The 19,069-nt window shown below is 42.1% G+C and overlaps 1 pseudogene; it reads right to left on the reverse strand.

Annotated features, from left to right (window-relative positions):
* Positions 1-436: 436 nt before the first annotated feature.
* On the reverse strand, positions 437-4,468 carry LOC135539924 (adhesion G protein-coupled receptor G3-like; annotated as a pseudogene).
* Positions 4,469-19,069: the final 14,601 nt, after the last annotated feature.

Below are 19,069 nucleotides of genomic sequence, written 5' to 3' on the forward strand. Positions count from 1 at the left end.
AGCTAGTTGGCTAGTATTTATCAACGTTTTTACTTCTGACACCAATGTAATGCCCTGGCTAGATCATAAATGAACAAATGTCCAGACAAACAACACAACAAAAAAACAGCATAACGCATAACACATAGCTGTCTGTGCGGGTCGCTATACTATTATTATTAATGCCACTCAGGACATCCAATGGCAATGTCCACAAGAGGTATAAAACCGAGAGCTGTTTGCTGATTTGACATCTCCAATGCAGTTACACCTCCGACATCTCCCAAATAAAAATAAAACTGCTCTGCAGTTGTCAGAACTCATTGAACCTGGCCCTAATCTTACAAGCAAACCTGGAAACACATTTTTTTTTTAGTTTTGTGCTTCAGCTGGATGCATCTCGGGGTTGAACACACTTCAGTGGCTACCGTGGAGATAGATGCCTATTCTGGCCAAGTTAACGTAGAAACAGGAAGAGTCCTGTAGGTTGTAATAAGCGGTTTTGACTAGATATTAGTGACTTTTCGTAGCAGGTTAGGAGAGCATTTTAGCTAGCCCTAACCCTTTTTCTAAGCATGTTGACTGAATTACAAGAGCTGCTCTTGAAAAATGTCTGTCTTTGTATACAATAGTGACACCCAGTGGTGTAATATACCCAAGCTCCTGACCATAGACCATAGTATCAGACTGGGTTGTTAATCCTGTATCAATGCCACAACAGGACATTGTGTTTTATAACACACAGTGTTTTATAATGGCATGCCTTTACTTACTAGATCTACGTAAATTACATTAAGAGCAAAACACTAATTAAATAGAAACATTCAATTGTCATGATGAGCTTTTATCCTTGAATTTACATGGGATTGTGCTCCCGTACACAGGACTACTGTGTATGTATGTGTGCATGTGTGCACCTGATGTGAATGAGAATAAGGGCTGTATCTTATCTCACCATGGAGAGAGTTGATGGTGCAGAAGATGTAGAAGGCTGTCTCCCTCAGGGGGCCAAACTGGAAGAGCAGGACCCACCAGGAGACCCCCAGGAGCCAGGCCAGACCCAGCAGACTGAGTACTGTCCCCCTGTTCATACCCAGTCAGTTTTTTTTACAGAGAGAAAGGAAGTCATTGGTAATATGAAAACACGTAGAAATATCATTATCATGATATTACTTTCATTTTAACAGCACCACCGTCTTGCTGGCATATTCTGTATTCTCCATATTTGCCACAAGCAACAATTATGGTAACTACTATGCCAGGTATTCCTGAAAGAGATTAGGAACATTTTAATTGCCCCAGAGTTAAACACCCCGTCCTACCAGGCCCAGTTTGAGGAGGTATCTGTTGATGTGGATGTTGAAGACCCGGATGATGAGAAGATAGAGGTGGAAGCCTTCCAGGGAGAACAAGGTGAAGGTGCACAGCAGAGAGTAGTGGGTGGCTGCTGCCGTAGCAACACACAAGCCATGGACACCAAGAGAGGCTAGGCTGTCGTTGATGAGGAAGGTTAGGTTGAGGCACAGCAGCGCCACGCACAGGTGGATGTGGATGCACAGGGCATCATCAGATTTTCCCCTTCTGGGGGAAGAAGTTATGATTAAATCTAATGTTAAATCTAACAATATAGTAAATCTAATTTTTATGGCAGTTCCTATCTACGTTTCTTTTGCTACCTCATTGGGGTCAGGTTTCTGTAAAAGCACTATGTGACAACTACTGATATAAAAAGGGTACTTTGAATCACAAAATTTGTTTTTCCAACGAGGATGTTCTCTTTGAATTGCATTGTGTGTGGTGGCTAGGTATTTGCATGTAGTGAACGTAAGTATTAGCTGTGTCAGCTAAGTGTCGTTATAGAGACAAGTAGAGTCGCAATTCAACCGCTCAGACACAAGAGGTATGTGGCAGGGTCTACAGTCAATCAAGGATTACAAAAAGAAAACCAGCCCCGCCGCAGACCAGGATGTCTTGCTCCCAGACAGACTAAATAACTTTTTTGCTCGCTTTGAGGACAATACAGTACCACTGACACGGCCCGCTACCAAAACCTGAGGGCTCTCCTTCACCGCAGCCGACGTGAGTAAAACATTTAAACATGTTAACCCGTGCAAGGCTGCAGGCCCATACGGCATCCCCAGCCGCGTCCTCAGAGCATGCGCAGACCAGCTGGCTGGTATGTTTAGGTCCACAGACGACGCAATCGCAACCACACTGCACACGGCCCTAACCCATCTGGACAAGAGGAATACCTATGTGAGAATGCTGTTCATCGACTACAGCTCAGCATTTAACACCACAGTACCCTTCAAACTCTTCATCAAGCTCGAGACCCTGGGTTTCGACCCCGCCCTATGCAACTGGGTACTGGACTTCCTGACGGACCACCCCCAGGTGGTGAGGGTAGGTAACAACATCTCCACCCCACTGATCCACAACACTGGGGCTCCACAAGGGTGCGTTCTGAGACCTCTCCTGTACTCCCTGTTCACCCATGACTGCGTGGCCATGCACGCCTCCAAATCAATCATCAAGTTTGCGGACGACACTACAGTGGTAGGCTTGATTACCAACAACGACGGGACGGCCTACAATGAGGAGGTGAGGGCCCTCGGAGTGTGGTGTCAGGAAAATAACCTCACACTCACACTCAACATCAACAAAACAAAGGAGATGATTGTGGACTTCAGGAAACAGCAGAGGGAGCACCCCCCTATCCACATCGACGGCACAGTGGTGGAGAAGGTGGAAAGTTTTAAGTTCCTCGGCGTACACATCACGGACAAACTGAATTGGTCCACCCACACAGACAGACCTCAAGAGGCTGAAGAAATTCAGCTTGTCACCAAAAGCACTCACAAATCCTGTCGGGCTGTATCACCGCCTGGTACGGCAACTGCTCCGCTCACAACTGTAAGGCTCTCCAGAGGGTAGTGAGGTCTACACAACGCATCACTGGGGGCAAACCACCTGCCCTCCAGGACACCTACACCACCCAATGTCACAGGAAGGCCATAAAGATAATCAAGGACAACAACCACCCGAGCCACTGCCTGTTCACCCCGCTATCATCCAGAAGACGAGGTCAGTACAGGTGCATCAAAGCAGGGACAGAGAGACTGAAAAACAGCTTCTATCTCAAGGCCATCAGACTGTTAAACAGCCACCACTAACATTGAGTGGCTGCTGCCAACATTCTGACTCAACTCCAGCCACTTTAATAATGGAATTGATGGAAATTGATGTAAAAATGTATTACTAGCCACTTTAAACAATGCCACTTAATATAATGTTTACATACCCTACATTACTCATCTCATATGTATATGTATATGCTGTACTCATTTAAACTGCTGCATCTACTGCATCTGGCCATCTTTATGCAATACATATATCACTAGAAACTTTAAACTATGTCACTTTATGTTTATATACCCTACATTACTCATCTCATATGTATATACTGTACCCGATACCATCTACTGCATCTTGCCTATACCGTTCTGTACCATCACTCATTCATATATCTTTATGTACATTTTCTTTATCCCTTTACACTTGTGTGTAAAGGTAGTAGTTGTGGAATTGTTAGGTTAGATTACTCGTTGGTTATTACTGCATTGTCGGAACTAGAAGCACAAGCATTTCGCTACGCTCGCATTAACATCTGCTAACCATGTGTATGTGACAAATATAATTTGATTTGATTTGATTTAGTAGAATCTGATCTGAGGTGGATAAGGAGAGCCAGACACAGGAAACAGAGGGATATTCCACAGCCCACCCTGGACAACAACATCAGCAACCACATAGAGGAGGAGCTCAGACTGGCACTGGAGCCACCGACCGGAGACTGCTGTCAACAAAACACACAGTGGTTAGATCACGCTTTGATTGAGAGTTTCATTTAAAGGATCAAAAAAATGTTAAAGTGAGGTCACAACATATTTTAAGAGTTATAGGTTAAGAAGTTATTTCTCACCATAAATACAGCGAAGAATGAAAGGTGGTTACAAGAGCACATTGTTTCACTTTCCTTTGTCTCAGTGACACATCCAGAGGAATTCCAATGTGCAACAGTATCTGTGAAACAAAGAGATACAGTGAAACATTTTCAACATTTCATTTAGTTGTATATAGTGCATCATAAAACTCTTGTTTCGTGAATAAATAATACTACAATTTTCATTAGTCACTGACCTATTCCAATCCACATCACAAAATGTACATGTGAACATAAATGATTGAGGCTCTAAAGACATTTTTGTATTGCAGACAGGAAAATAATCCTAATAATAATAATACAAAAATAAATTAAAACGAGACTGTGACCGGTTGATTGTGGTGTGAATATGCACTGCTCACTAACCAGTGATGCATTCCGGAAGAGGAACTTGACCTTTATATGGTTAGTGAGGCCTGAGATGACCTCTCCGTCATCAATGGCCACCACTCGGCTGTTTAGGAGCTCATTGTCGTTCTCCTCCATCTCGTCAAGGATACGAAGAGAGAACAGAACTTTACATTGTAACTTTACATAGATGACAGAGATACAACGGGTTATTGTTTTTTTCCATGAAACTCTCAACGTGCCCAAATCCCATTTATGCAAATAGAGCTACTTTCCATAGCAGCCTGTCACATTGCAGTTTAGGCTTCATTCAAATGTGCACTGATAACATCAGTGTATGTTAATACCAATGTGTTGTCACGACATGATTCACATACTGGAGTTAAAATGAGGATGTACCGCAGATGTTTTTCTGTGTTTTGCGTGAAATGAGGATGTCCTGAAATATGTAAATGATGTGATGTCACTGAGACTTTGATGCTGTCCAGGATCACTTTCTGAGAGCCCTGCTTGGCAATGTTGTGAAATGTGCTGTTGTAATGAAATAAAGAACCACAACTCATGCCAATAAAAGATGCCATGAAATTATTTTAAGTTGTCAGTCAAATAATGCCATAGCTCAAACGACAGTAAAATACATATCAGTCCTATTAAGTGGACTTACATTTCCATGGAATGCAACTTCTGTCAACGGTAAACTGTTTCTTCCTTTCCTTTCCTTTACATTTTCTGTTCAAGTTATCAGAGGGGAGAAGGTTAGGTCGTTATCTTTATATTTCCATTCAATGCCTTCACAATCACATGCTGTCAAACTGTATAAAAACAATTCATTGGTGATGGTTGTGATTTTATTTTTGAGCTATATTAGTGCTGTTCTGACTTATATCTGTTATAGTGATAAAGGTCCATTGATTCACACAATTCTTTAGAGGCATTTCTTTGCAGTTTTCATAATTTGGCTGCATGATGTTGATGAGTCTGTAAGCAGAGAACAGAGTTCTGGGTGTTGGTCAAATCAACTTACACGGAATGGAAACACATGCTTTGTTACGGTTCATTCATGACAGTATGAGACTAGATAATCTAAACATTAATGTATGAAGAGTTTTATTCCAAAATGCATTATATCCCTTTTCAGAAATGTCGGTAAAAAATCATCTTGTGAAAGATATAGAGCTGTTCTTTTTCATTTTACTATGACATGGGCTAGTGAAAAGACAGCCATGAGGTAGGTTGAAATACAGTATATTGGAAGGTTATTTTATTTTAGGGAGACAAATGTTTTGTGGCAAAACGCTATATATCCTTTTCAAATAACAGAACAATATAAAAAGTATCCCAGTTGGGTTTCAAACAGTTACAAATAAATGATCAATACAAAGCCTAAATAAATATACAAATCATACATTTAATAATACAATAATACATTGTTTTTATCTAACATCACCTAGCCAATGTATTCTATGCAGAGTGAGCAGCTGTTGATGGAATTCATAGCTTTAAAGGAATGGTTAGAATACTCCACTCAGAAACCATATAATTGTAGAAATTGACTCGAATCATAAAGTTATAATTAATGATGTGTGTAGTTTCAGTCAGTCAGACAATATGTCTATTATAGTGTCTTGAGCACAGACTGTCTGAACAAGATTCGGGGCCGACCTTGGCTAGGGGCCACTGAGAGATTGGGGAGAGGACAGGGAGTGATTATCACTGTGTTTTCATGGTCCCTAATCTTTGTCGGCTGGGTAGCAGGACATTGTGTGAATGTGTGTGCATATGTTTGTGTGAATGTGTGCGTGAGAAGCCAGTATAAAATAAATTGTTTTTTTTTGTACAACAGGCTAGCGCGCTCTCGTAAATACATTTTCTGACTATTGAAGCTGGGCCTCCGTCTGATTAATTTCAACCAGTTTCTTACAAATCCTGGGTTTCAGGCTGAGTAATTCATTCAATTGGGTTTATGAACATTGAGAACCTAATTCCCGTGACAGCAGATTGTAAAGTGTGTTCTCTTTTTTGTTCAAGCAACTTTTGGAATAATTTAATGGGGGGGGGGGGGGTTTACAGTTTATTTTGTTAGGGTAAATCAAGGGAAGCTTTTTCAGTTTGATGATATAAACTTTAGGCAATGATATAAGGACATTGAAAGTCTGTCGGAATTAATGTGACAGTCAAGGATGGATGACTTCTTATTGTTGGAGTGACACAGCCTGCTGTTCGTTTGCAGCCGATAGGCTATAGTTAATAGGTTGTTTCCCTTCACGATAAACACTACAAATGTCGGCTCAATTGGATATTACCCTAAAATGGATGGAATTGAATCCAGCTATAAAACCTAGATTCAGGGCTGGATTCAGTTGGTATCACCCAAGATTATCTGTCATAGCCTAGTTTGGTGATACAGATTGAATCCAGCCCTGAATCTAGCCCTAAACCAGGGGTTAAATTAAAATAAAGATCTGATGTTTTATGTTCCTAAGTGTGGAAAAAGTATTTAGAGAAACCTAATTTACAACTGGACAGCCATAGAATGTTGCAGTGTCATGTAAATGTATCATTATACAGAAACCTCAAGCCCAACTCTCTAAATACATGGCTCTAGATATAGCAGTTTTGGATATGACACTAAAAAACATTAGGTTGTTTGTTCAACCCATTCACTGGGTTACAGGCATTGGGTCACTTATTTGGGCTGTTTTCGTTACAAAGAGCAAGGTTGGGTTGTTAATGCTGGGTTACTGATGTTGGGTGATTGAGATTTGCCCAGTGGGTGGGTTAATTCTCCCACAAAATCCAGAAGATCAAAGTGATCCGGTAAGCTCATCAATGAGGATTGTTGCAGCTGTGTAGCAAGTCTACCCGACAGTGCAGCCTGCGCTGAGTGGAATTGCAATGTGCAAGGTGTTGTAGCTGACCAAAAACTGTGAGTAAAAAGCTAGAAAGGCTAAGATAGCTAACATTACTAATTATCCATTCAGGTTAAATAGACCTAGCTATCATAATGACATACTGTATCTGTTGTTGACAATTTTAGACAATTTTAGCAAACATCCCCATGCCTGCTAGCTTGAGCTTGAGCCAACAAGCTATTTTCCTGTGCTGCGTGGTAACAAAAATGTTAGATTTTTGTTGAAGTTTGGCTAGCTGGCTATGTCAGTAGCTGTAGAAAGCTTGTCTCTTGAAAGCCTAACATTACTGTGTGGTGCATTCTTTCACACCAGGTAGGTAGCTAAATAATTTAGCCTAACGTTAGACCCGTTAGTTACATATAGATTTTACTAAGCTAGCTAGGCCTATTCCCTGTCTGAGTTAATTTAACATGGTTGTAGCTAGTTGGCAAGCTTATTATTACTCAGGCTATTATTGTGGTTCAGTTACTATATATTTTACTTGTTGCCTAAATGTTTCTGAGTTAGCTAGCTAGCTGGCTAGCTAATCAGTCTGGATGCAGACAATTACTTTTGGGCAGCTAACGTTACAGTGCATTGAAAATATTTAGACCCCTTGAATGGAGATATGTTCATTTGGGTTCAAGTCCGGGCTCTGGCTGGGCCACTCAAGGACATTCAGAGACTTGTCCCGAAGCCACTCCTGCAATGTCTTGGCTGTGTGCTTAGGGTCATTGTCCTGTTGGAAGGTAAACCTTCGCCCCAGTCTCAGATCCTGAGTGCTCTGGAACAAGTTTTCATCAAGATCTCTCTGTACTTTGCTTCATTCATCTTTCCCTCTCCTGACTAAACTCCCAGTCCCTACCACTGAAAAACATTCCCACCGCATGATGCTGCCACCACCATGCTTCACCGTAGGGTGGCCAGCTCTGGGAAGAGTCTTTGTGGTTCCAATCTTCTTCCATTTAAGAATGATGGAGGCTACTGTGTTCTTGGGGACCTTCAATGCTGCAGAAATGTTTTGGTACCCTTCCTCAGATCTGTGGCTTGACACAATCCTGTCTTGGACCTCTACTGACAATTTCTTCGACTTCATGGCTTGCTTTTTGCTCTGACATATACGGTCAACTTTGGGACCTTAAAAAGACAGCTGTGTGCCTTTCCAAATCATGTCCAATCAATTGAATTTACCACAGGTGGACTCCAATCAAGTTGTAGAAACATATCGATGATGAGCAATGGAAACAGGATGCACTTGAGCTCAATATTGAGTGTCATAGCAAAGGGACTAAATCCTCAATATTTCAATTTGACATTTTTTATACATTTGCAAAAATGTCTCTAAACCTGTTTTCGCTTTGTCATTATGGGGTAGTGTGTGTAGATTTGAGGAATATTTGTTATTTAATCTATTTGAGAATAAGGCTGTAATGTTACAAAATGTGGAAAAGGGGAGGGGGTTTGAATTCTTTCCGAATGTAATGTATAGCTAGATACATTTTTTTAAATGATTGGAGTGTCTCAATTGTTCATCCAAGCTTAGGCTATCCATTTTGACTCTCCACCAAAACTGGGTTAACATTGTCTTTGTCCACCACCGCCCAGATACAAAAAAACCCACATCGTCCTGAAAGTGTTTCTCCCACCACCAGTGTACTGCGTGCAGGAAGCTACATATTGAAATGAAAGTAGTCTCTCCAACGTTTATCCATTTTGGCTGTCTACTAAAAGCTTGTTATGTCTTTGTCCCCGAGGTACTAATTTTCCTTTTCTGCTAAACATTCAAAATGTAATGAGTACTTGTCAGGTTGTCAGGGAAAATGTATGGGAGTAAAAGGTACAATATTGTCTTTAGTAATGGAGAAGTAAAAGTTGTGAAAAATATAAATTGTAAAGATACCCAGAAAAACTACTTAAGTAGTACTTTCAAGTATTTTTACTTAAGTACTTTACACCACTGCTCAAATGTTTAAATATATCTATTTCTAACTAGGCTGAGAAGAACAACAATGCATTGGCAGGGCAATTCAAGAAAAGCCAATCTGCGTTGATAATGTTTTGGGCCTATAGTCTACTGCACAAACCTCATTACTACAGTAGTGTTTTTAATAGGTTAATGTTGCATAGGCTTACATTTTTTAAGTCAAGCATGAAACATTTACTGTAGATCTCGGCTTGCATTTTGACTCAGTGGTCTCAACTCAAAAAAGGTTGGTGACCACTGACATAGCCCAACAGTGCTTGGTTAAAAAAATTGGCATATCACGTTTTCAACCCAAATCTCCAAATAAATCTGCAACCCGTGGTGTGACTGCGGTAACGTAATTACGCCATGGCTGGATGTTTTAATTATGCCATATGTTGCCATATTTTAGCTGTCAAAATTACACCATTACTTGACATTTTAATAAAAAAAATAAAAAAAACGAGTGGTTAGCCAGAGTCTGCGGCTTAAAATCAGTTCAATGTAATCTACGTAATCCCCAAAACGTATTATTTATCATGAAGGCCATAAACAATAACAAATAATGTTGCATACTTCAAGAAAAGTTAAAATATCACATTTCTGGTAAAAATAGTTAAATAAATAAATTGCTGAGGTGTAGTAACTTGAGGACACATTCTCAACTCCAGTCTGCATGGAGAAGCCAGAGCTGCCAGTCTGCATGGAGCAGCCAGAGCTGCCAGTCTGCATGGAGCAGCCAGAGCTGCCAGTCTGCATGGAGCAGCCAGAGCTGTCAGTCTGCGTGGAGCAGCCAGAGCTGCCAGTCTGCATGGAGAAGCCAGAGCTGTCAGTCTGCGTGGAGCAGCCAGAGCTGCCAGTCTGCATGGAGCAGCCAGAGCTGCCAGTCGAAATGGAGCAGCCAAAGCTGCCAGTCTGCATGGAGCAGTCAGAGCTGCCAGTCTGCATGGAGCAGCCAGAGCTGCCAGTCTGCATGGAGCTGCCAGTCTGCATGGAGCTGCCATTCTGCATGGAGCTGCCAGTCTGCAAGGAGCTGCCAGTCTGCAAGGAGCTGCCAGTCTGCAAGGAGCTGCCAGTCTGCAAGGAGCTGCCAGAGCTGTTAGTTTGCATGGAGCAGCCAGAGCTGTCAGTCTGCAAGAAGCCGCCAGAGCTGTCAATCTGCATGGAGCAGCCAGAGCCGCCAGTCAGCATGGAGCAGCCAGAGCAGCCAGTCAGCGTGGAGCAGCCAGAGCCGTCAGTCTGCCAGGATCTGCCAGTCAGCCAGACTCTTCCAGATCTGCCAGTCAGCCAGACTCTTCCAGATCTGCTAGTCAACCAGACTCTTCCAGATCCGCCAGCCAGCCAGGATCTGCCAGAACTGCCAGCCAGCCAGGATCTGCCGGATTCAACCACCTGGCTGGGCTTCCTCTCAGTGCTGGGCTTCCTCTCAGTGCTGGGCTTCCTCTCAGTGCTGGGCTTCCTCTGTCCCGAGCTGCTCCTCTGTCCCGAGCTGCCCCTCTGTCCCGAGCTGCCCCTCTGTCCCGAGCTGCCCCTCTGTCCCGAGCTGCCCCTCTGTCCCGAGCTGCCCCTCAGTCCAGTGGGGTTCTGGGTGAGGACTACTAGGCCATGGTCGGCGGCGAGGGTGGACAATCCTAGAACGCGAGGAGGGGGGACTAAGGCATTCATAGAGTGGGTTCCACGTCCCGAGCCGGAGCCGCCACCATGGACAGACGCCCACCCGGACCCTCCCTATTGTTTTTGTTGTGTGTCCTGGAGTCCGCACCTTAGGGGGGGGGGGGGGGGTTCTGTCACGCCCTGGTCTATATTTATTATGTTATCTTCATTTATTGGGTCAGGCCAGGGTGTGACATGGGTTTGTTTGTAGTGTGTTTCGTCTTGGGGTTGTGTGGGGTGTACAGATTAGTCTATGGCTGCCTGAGGCGGTTCTCGATCAGAGTCAGGTGATTATCGTTGTCTCTGATTGGGAACCATATTTAGGTAGCCTGGGTTTTACTGTGTGTTTGTGGGTGATTGTTCCTGTCTCTGTGTTTGTTGCACCAGTCAGGGCTGTTTCAGTTTTCGACGTTTGTTGATTTGTAATTGTTCGTGTTCTTCAACATTAAAGATGTATCGAACGAACCACGTTGCATTTTGGTCCGATCCTTGATCTACCTCTTCGTCAGAGGAGGAGTTGGAAGAAAGCCGTTACACATATTTTATGATGTATTTCCTATTCAACAAAAATATGAACAAGGCTTGAAATTACTTGTATGCTTTCTAAATATAGTATAATCAAATTATAAAACGACTAACTATAAGATTTTACCTTATAAATGTAAAATACATATTTGTATGTTTAGTGGTAGAGAAAATGTGCATACAGTGGGGCAAAGAGTATTTAGTCAGCCACCAATTGTGCAAGTTCTCCCACTTAAAAAGATGAGAGAGGCCAGTAATTTTCATCATAGGTACACTTCAACTATGACAGAAAAAATGAGAAAAAAAAAATCCAGAAAATCATTCACCAGGTCCCCCCCGTGTGGTTCTGGGACTTTTGCTCACCGTTCTTGTGATCATTTTGACACCACGGGGTGCAATCTCGCGCGGAGCCCCGGATCGAGGGAGATTATCAGTGGTCTTGTATGTCTTCCATTTCCTAATAATTGCTCCCACAGTTGATTTCTTCAAACCAAGCTGCTTACCTATTGCAGATTCAGTCTTCCCAGCCTGGTGCAGGTCTACAATTTTGTTTCTGGTGTCCTTTGACAGCTCTTTGGTCTTGGCTATAGTGGAGTTTGGAGTGTGACTGTTTGAGGTTGTGGACAGGTGTCTTTTATACTGATAACAAGTTCAAACAGGTGCCATTAATACAGGTAACGAGTGGAGGACAGAGGAGCCTCTTAAAGAAGAAGTTACAGGTCTGTGAGAGCCAAAAATCTTGCTTGTTTGTAGGTGACCAAATACATATTTTCCACCATAATTTGCAAATAAATTCATTAAAAATCCAACAATGTGATTTTCTGGAATTTTTTTCTCATTTTGTCCTTAAGCCATTTTGCCACAACTCTGGAGGTATGCTTGGGGTCCTTGTCCATTTGGAAGATCCATTTGAGACCAAGCTTTAACTTCCTGACTGATGTCTTGAGAAGTTGCTTCAATATATCCACATCATTTTCTTTCCTCATGATGCCATCTATTTTGTGAAGTGCATCAGTCCCTCCTGCAGCAAAGCACCCCCACAACATGATGCTGCCACCCCCGTGCTTCAAGGTTGGGATGGTGTTCTTGTCACGTTCTGACCTTTATTTCCTTTGTTTTGTATTTATTTAGTATGGTCAGGGCGTGAGTTGGGTGGGCAGTCTATGTTTGATTTTCTATGATTTGGGATTTCTATGTTTCGGCCTAGTATGGTTCTCAATCAGAGGCAGGTGACATTAGTTGTCTCTGATTGAGAATCATACTTAGGTAGCCTGGGTTGCACTGTTTGTTTGTGGGTGATTGTCTATGTTGATGGCTTGTTTCAGCGCAGCTCGCATTAGCTTCAGGGTTGTTATTTTGTTTACTGTTTTTTGTATAGTGTTTCTGTGTTCAGTTCTTTCTTGAATTAAAACATTCAACATGAACACATATCACGCCGCATTTTGGTCCTCCGATCCTTCTCGCCTCTCCTCTTCAGATGAAGAGGAGGACGACCGTGAAAGTTATTTTTTCCTCCAAACATAACGATGGTCAATATGGACAAACAGTTATTTTTTTGTTTCATCAGAACAGAGGACATTTCTCCAAAAACTGCGATCTTTGTCCCCATGTGCAGTTGCAAACCATTGTCTGGCTTTTTTATGGCGGTTTTGGAGCAGTGGCTTCTTCCTTGTTGAGTTGCCTTTCAGGTTATGCTGGTATAGGACTCGTTTTGCTGTGGATATAGATAATTTTGTACCTGTTTCCTCCAGCATCTTCACAAGGTCCTTTGCTGTTGTTTTGGGATTGTGTCACAACTTCCGCCGAAGTTGGTCCCTCTCCTTGTTCAGGCAGCGTTCAGAGGTTGACGTCACCGGCCTTCTAGCCATCGCCGATTCACTTTTCATTTTCCATTTGTTTTGTCTTTGTTTTACACACCTGGTTTCAATTCCCCAATTACATGTTCATTATTTAACCCACTGTTTTCCCCATGGTTTTTGTGCGTGATTGTTTTATGTATGTTCGGTCCATTATTGTCGGCTCGGTATTACGACATGTTATTGGAATATTTGAGTAAAGTTACTTGTGTTACTCATCTCTGCTGTCCTGCACCTGACTCCTTTGCACCAGCTACACCCAGACCACAACAGATTGATTTGCACTTTTCGCCTCAAAATACGTTCATCTCTAGGAGACAGAATGCATCTCCTAGCTGAGCGGTTTGATGGCTGTGTGGTCCCATGGTGTTTATACTTGCGTACTATTGGTTGTACAGATTAACGTGGTACCTTCAGGCATTTGGAAATTGCTCCCAAGGATGAACCAGACATGTGGAGGTCTAGAATTTTTTTTTCTGAGGTCTTGGCTGATTCTTTTGATTTTCCCATGATGTCAAGCAAAGAGGCACTGAGTTTGAAGGCAGGCCTTGAAATACATCCACAGGTACACCTCCAATTGACTCAAATAATGTCAATTTGCCTATCAGAAGCTTATAAAGCCATGATTTCATTTTCTGGAATTTTCCAAGCTGTATAAAGGCACAGTCAACTTAGTGTATGTACATTTCTGACCCACTGGAATTGTGATACAGTGAATTAATTATAAGTGAAATTATCTGTCTGTAAACAATTGTTGGAAAAATTATGTCCTAACTGACTTGCAAAGATTATAGTTCGTTTACAAGAAATTTGTGGAGTGGTTGAAAAACGAGTTTAATGACTTCAACTGTAGGCGTTCCTTTTGTCCAGGTGGAAAAGAGCAGTGTGGAGTGCAATAGAGATTGCATCATCTGTGGATCTGTTGGGGCGATATGCAAATTGGAGTGGGTCTAGTTTTTCTTGGATAATGGTGTTGTCAGCCATAACCAGCCTTTCAAAGAACTTTATGGCTACAGATGTGAGTGCTACGGGTCGGTAGCCATTTAGGCAGGTTACCTTAGTGTTTTTGGGCACAGGGACTATGGTGGTCTGCTTGAAACATGTTGGTATTACAGACTCTGTCAGGGAGAGGTTGAAAATGTCAATGAAGACACTTGCCAGGTGGTCCACGCATGCTCGGGGTACACGTCCTGGTAATCCATCTGGCCCTGTGAATAATGACCTGTTTAAAGGTCTTAATCACATTGGCTACGGAGAGCGTGATCACACAGTCGTCCGGAACAGCTGATGCTCTCATTCATGCTCCAGTGTTGCAGTCTTTAATGGCCATTGGTAACAGTTACATTTTGGATGCTTCGCAGGACAGAAAAATTCTCTAATTCACACAATTATCAAGAGAACATCCCTGGTCATTCCGGCTGCTTCTGATCTGGCGGACTCACTAAGCACACATGCTTTGTTTGTAAATGATGTCTGAGTGATGGAGTGAGCCCTTGGCTGTTCGTAAATAAAAAGAAAAAAGAAAATGGTGCCGTCTGCTTTGCTTAATATAAGGAATTTGAAATGATTTCTACTTTTACTTTTGATAGTTATGTATATTTAGAACCAAATACATTTTTGAGTTAAACTCAATTAGTATTTTACTGGCTGATTTGTACTTTTACTTGAGTGATTAATTAAGGTATCTTTACTTTTACTCAAGTATGACAATTGGGTACTTTCACATCACTGGCCTTTAGACAAACTGCACTGTGACAGCCTGCCATGGAAAGTGGCTCGATTTGTTTGAAGGGCATTTTCTCCATGTTGACAGTTCCCTGGAAAGACCCAACAATCACTTGTATCTCTGTCATCTATGTTAAATTGTAATGCCAACTTTGGCCTGCTCTCCCACGTCTTTATTCATTCATTGTCAGACTATGTTTGCCATGACAACAAACAAATCAGAATGAGTTTTTCCCTGCAAAAGGGCTTTATTACAGATGGAATGTAACGCCTGTCGTCGGAAGGAGTGGACCAAAGCGCAGCGTGGAAAGTTGTTCATGATTATTTATTTGCCAAAAACCACGAACATAATAACCAAGTGATTTAAAACGAAAGTGCATAGTTCTGTCAGGTAATGACACGAAACAGAAAACTACCCACAAAACATAGGTGGGAAAAAGGCTGCCTAAGTATGATTTCTAATCAGAGACAACGATAGACAACTGCCTCTGATTGGGAGCCACACCCGGCCAAAAACAAAGAAATAGAAAACATAGAATGCCCACCCTAATCACACCCTGGCCTAACCAAAATAGAGAATAAAAACCTCTCTATGGCCTGGGCGTTACATAGAAGTACGCCTCAGTTTTATCAGCTGTCCGAGTGGATGGTCTCAGATGATCCTGCAGGTGAAGAAGCCAGATGTGGAGTTCCTAGGCTGGCGTGGTTACACGTGGTCTGCGGTTGTGAGGCCGGTTGGGACGTACTGCCAAATTCTCTAACACAACATTGGAGGCGTCTTATGGTAGAGAAATGAACACACTGCACGTTTTAAAGTGGCCTTTTATTGTCCCCAGCACAAGGTGCACCTGTGTAATGATCATGCTGTTTAATCAGCTTGTTGATATGGACAGGTATCAGGTGGATGGATTATTTTAGCAAAAGAGAAATGCTCACTAACAGAAATAAGCATTTTCTGCGAATGTAAAGTTTTATTTCAGCTCATAAAACATGGGACCAACAATTTAGAAGTTATGTTTATGTTTTTTTTAAGCGTAGTTACGGCCCTGAGCTGGAAGGGTCTCTGGATCTCTTCCGCTTTCATCGGTTTAAGGTACACTATATATGTAAAAGTATGTGGATACCCCTTCAAATGATTCGGCTATTTCAGCCACACCCGTTGCTGAAAGTTGTATAAAATCGAGCACACAGCCATGTAATCTCCACAGACAAACATTGGGCAGTGGAATGGCCTTACTGAAAAGCTCAGTTCCTTTCAAAGTGGCACCGTCATAGGACGCCACCTTTCCAACAAGTCAGTTCGTCAAATTTCTACCCTGCTAGAGCTGTTATTGTGAAGTGGAAACGTTTAGGAGCAACAACGGCTCAGCTGCGAAGTGGTAGGTGCAGTACTCTGTTGCAACACTCACTCCTGTGTTCCAAACTGCCTCTGGAAGCACCATCAGCTCAATAACTGTTTGTCAGGAGCTTCATGAAATGGGTTTCCATGGCCAACCAGCCACACACAAGCCTAAGACAACCATGAGCAATGCCAAGCGTCGCCAGGAGTGGTGTGAAGTTTGCCTCCATTGGACTCACCATCTGGCAGTCCGACGGACGAATCAGGGTTTGGCGGATGCCTGGAGAATGATACCTGCCCGAATGCATAGTGCCAACTGTAAAGTTTGGTGGAGGAGGAATAATTGTCTGGGGCTGTTATTCATGGTTTGGGCCAGGCCACTTAATTCCAGTGAAGGGAAAGCTTAACACTATAGAATACAATGACATTCTTGATAAATCTGTGCCTCCGACTTTGTGGCAAACGTTTGGGGAAGGCCCTTTCCTGTTTCAGCCTGACAATGCCCCTGTGCACAAAGTGAGGTCCATATAGAAATGGTTTGTTGAGATTGGTGTGGAAGAACTTGACTGGCCTGTACAGAGCCCTGATCTCAACATCATCGAACACTTTTGGGATGATTTGGAACTCCAAATGCGAACCAGGCCTATTCACAAAACATCAGTGCTCAACCTCACGAATGTTCTTGTGGCTGAATGGAAACAAGTCCCTGCAGCAATGTTCCAATATCTAGTGGAAATCCTTCCCAGAAGAGTGGAAGCTGAGGCTGTTATAGCAGCAAAGGGGCAACCAACTCCATATTAATACCCATGATTTTGAAATGAGATATTCGATGAGCAGGTGTCCACATACTTTTGGTCATGTAGTGACATTTCCCAATATTATTTGGTCATATAAGTGCATTTCCCAATATTGTTGGTCCTCTGAAATAAGGGGACTATGTACAAAAGTGCTTTAATTTCTAAACCCGAAACGGATGAAAATAGCCTCAAATTATAGCTGACAGTCTGCACTTTAACCGCATGCTGATTGTATAATTTCAAAAGTGCTGGAGTAGAGCCAAAACAACAAAAATGGTCTCTGTCCCAATACTTTTTGAGCTCCCTCTATTTGTATATGTTATGGTCTTGTGAAGGTTGGCTGAAGGCTGGCTGAATTCTGGCTGAATTCTGGCAAGGAGGATGTTCTTTTATCTCAGCATGTCTACAGATTCTCCCTTCTCCCTGTTTTCATTTGTGCTGAAATGTTGATACTGGAGACTGTTATCAGAAGAAACTGTGTAAACTAGCATTTATAGCTGCCTAGAAATGCATTGCCAATAATTGGAAGGTTGTTTATCCTCCCACAATGTCACAATGGATTGCAGGAATGTCAAGTTACGTATTACTAGGGTACATTGGGAAACTTTTATAAGGTCTGAATGCCTTATGTGGAATGACAGTATGACAAAAATAGTTTATTTAATTTATTTTTTACTTTTCTTTCCAAAACTTTCCCTGGGGGAAAAAAAGGTGGGAAAGAAATTGTGTTGGGGCAAGAGTTTAGTTATTGACTAGACTGGTGTGCAGGCGGCTCGGGCTGGCTGGGTGGTCTGACTGAAATTTGAAATAGAGGATGTCTTAACCCTCCTGTTGTGTTTGTTTCATGTTAATTAATTGTGTGTTCCCTGTTCAAACTGACCGCCTCATTATAGCTGATTATAAAATCACTAATAATACATATATTAATCACCCAATGTTGTGTTAGATCTTTTATCAACTTAAGTTATTGTGAACTTCTATTTGCTATTTACGGCCTGTTGGCCTCATTGACCTGAGCTCATACAACTCATTTTTAGTTTAAAAAAAAGCATAATGTATGGATTTTTTGACTATAACAAATACTCATTGTGCTATTTATCATACATATTGTGCTACATATTGTGCTATTTATCACAGACTGCTTGTGTCAAAGTTTAACAAGGACTCTCTCCTCCTCACCAGTGTCATGATCAAAGATATGATCAAGAGCCTCACATATAGTATATCATTTGGTCATTGTGATGCCACAGAATGAATTGTGAGCAAGGCCTCAAAAAAGGCTTTATTATATACCAGAGCTGCGAGAAAAGATCTATATATTATTGAAACAATGTTGTGATTGTTTGTGAGAATGCCAACAGGTGTTGTTCCCGTGGCGGAAAGATTCTACTGGGGAAAGGTTCCCGTGGGGGTTGCCATGGAAGCCAAGAAGGGGAGTGAGGTGTATGTGTGTGTGTGTGTGTGTGTGTGTGTGTGTGTGTGTGTGTGTGTGTGTGTGTGTGTGTGTGTGTGTGTGTGTGTGTGTGTGTGTGTGTGTGTGTGTGTGCGCTCAAACACAATTGCATGTGGGGGTCTGGGAGAGGAAGTGTGTCCATCTGATAAATGGGCGTGTGCCTGAACTCAGTTTTATACGCTAATTGTAGTCTCACCCATTCATTTCTAATGACCGGTCATTTTTGACCAGGAACACCACAGGTGTACAAAAGTTAAATAAAACACCCAAAATGTTATGAAAATCATCAAAATGTATTTTGTGTGTTCAGATGCCCTGCGTGGACAAAGTCCTGGAAACTTATGACAATCAGGTTAAATTAACTACATTTTTCAGAGAGAAAACTTGCAAATGAATCCAATTCGACCGGAACACAGAATGAGGGTTGAGAATTGTTCATTAGTTAGGCTTTTGGTTAAAAGGTACAACACAATCTTGATTATTGAATTACCTTTGATCTAGTTCAGTCTTATCAATCAAACAAACATATTAATCTCT

The sequence above is a fragment of the Oncorhynchus masou genome, chromosome 1, assembly GCF_036934945.1.
Source record: "Oncorhynchus masou masou isolate Uvic2021 chromosome 1, UVic_Omas_1.1, whole genome shotgun sequence".
NCBI lineage: Eukaryota > Metazoa > Chordata > Actinopteri > Salmoniformes > Salmonidae > Oncorhynchus > Oncorhynchus masou.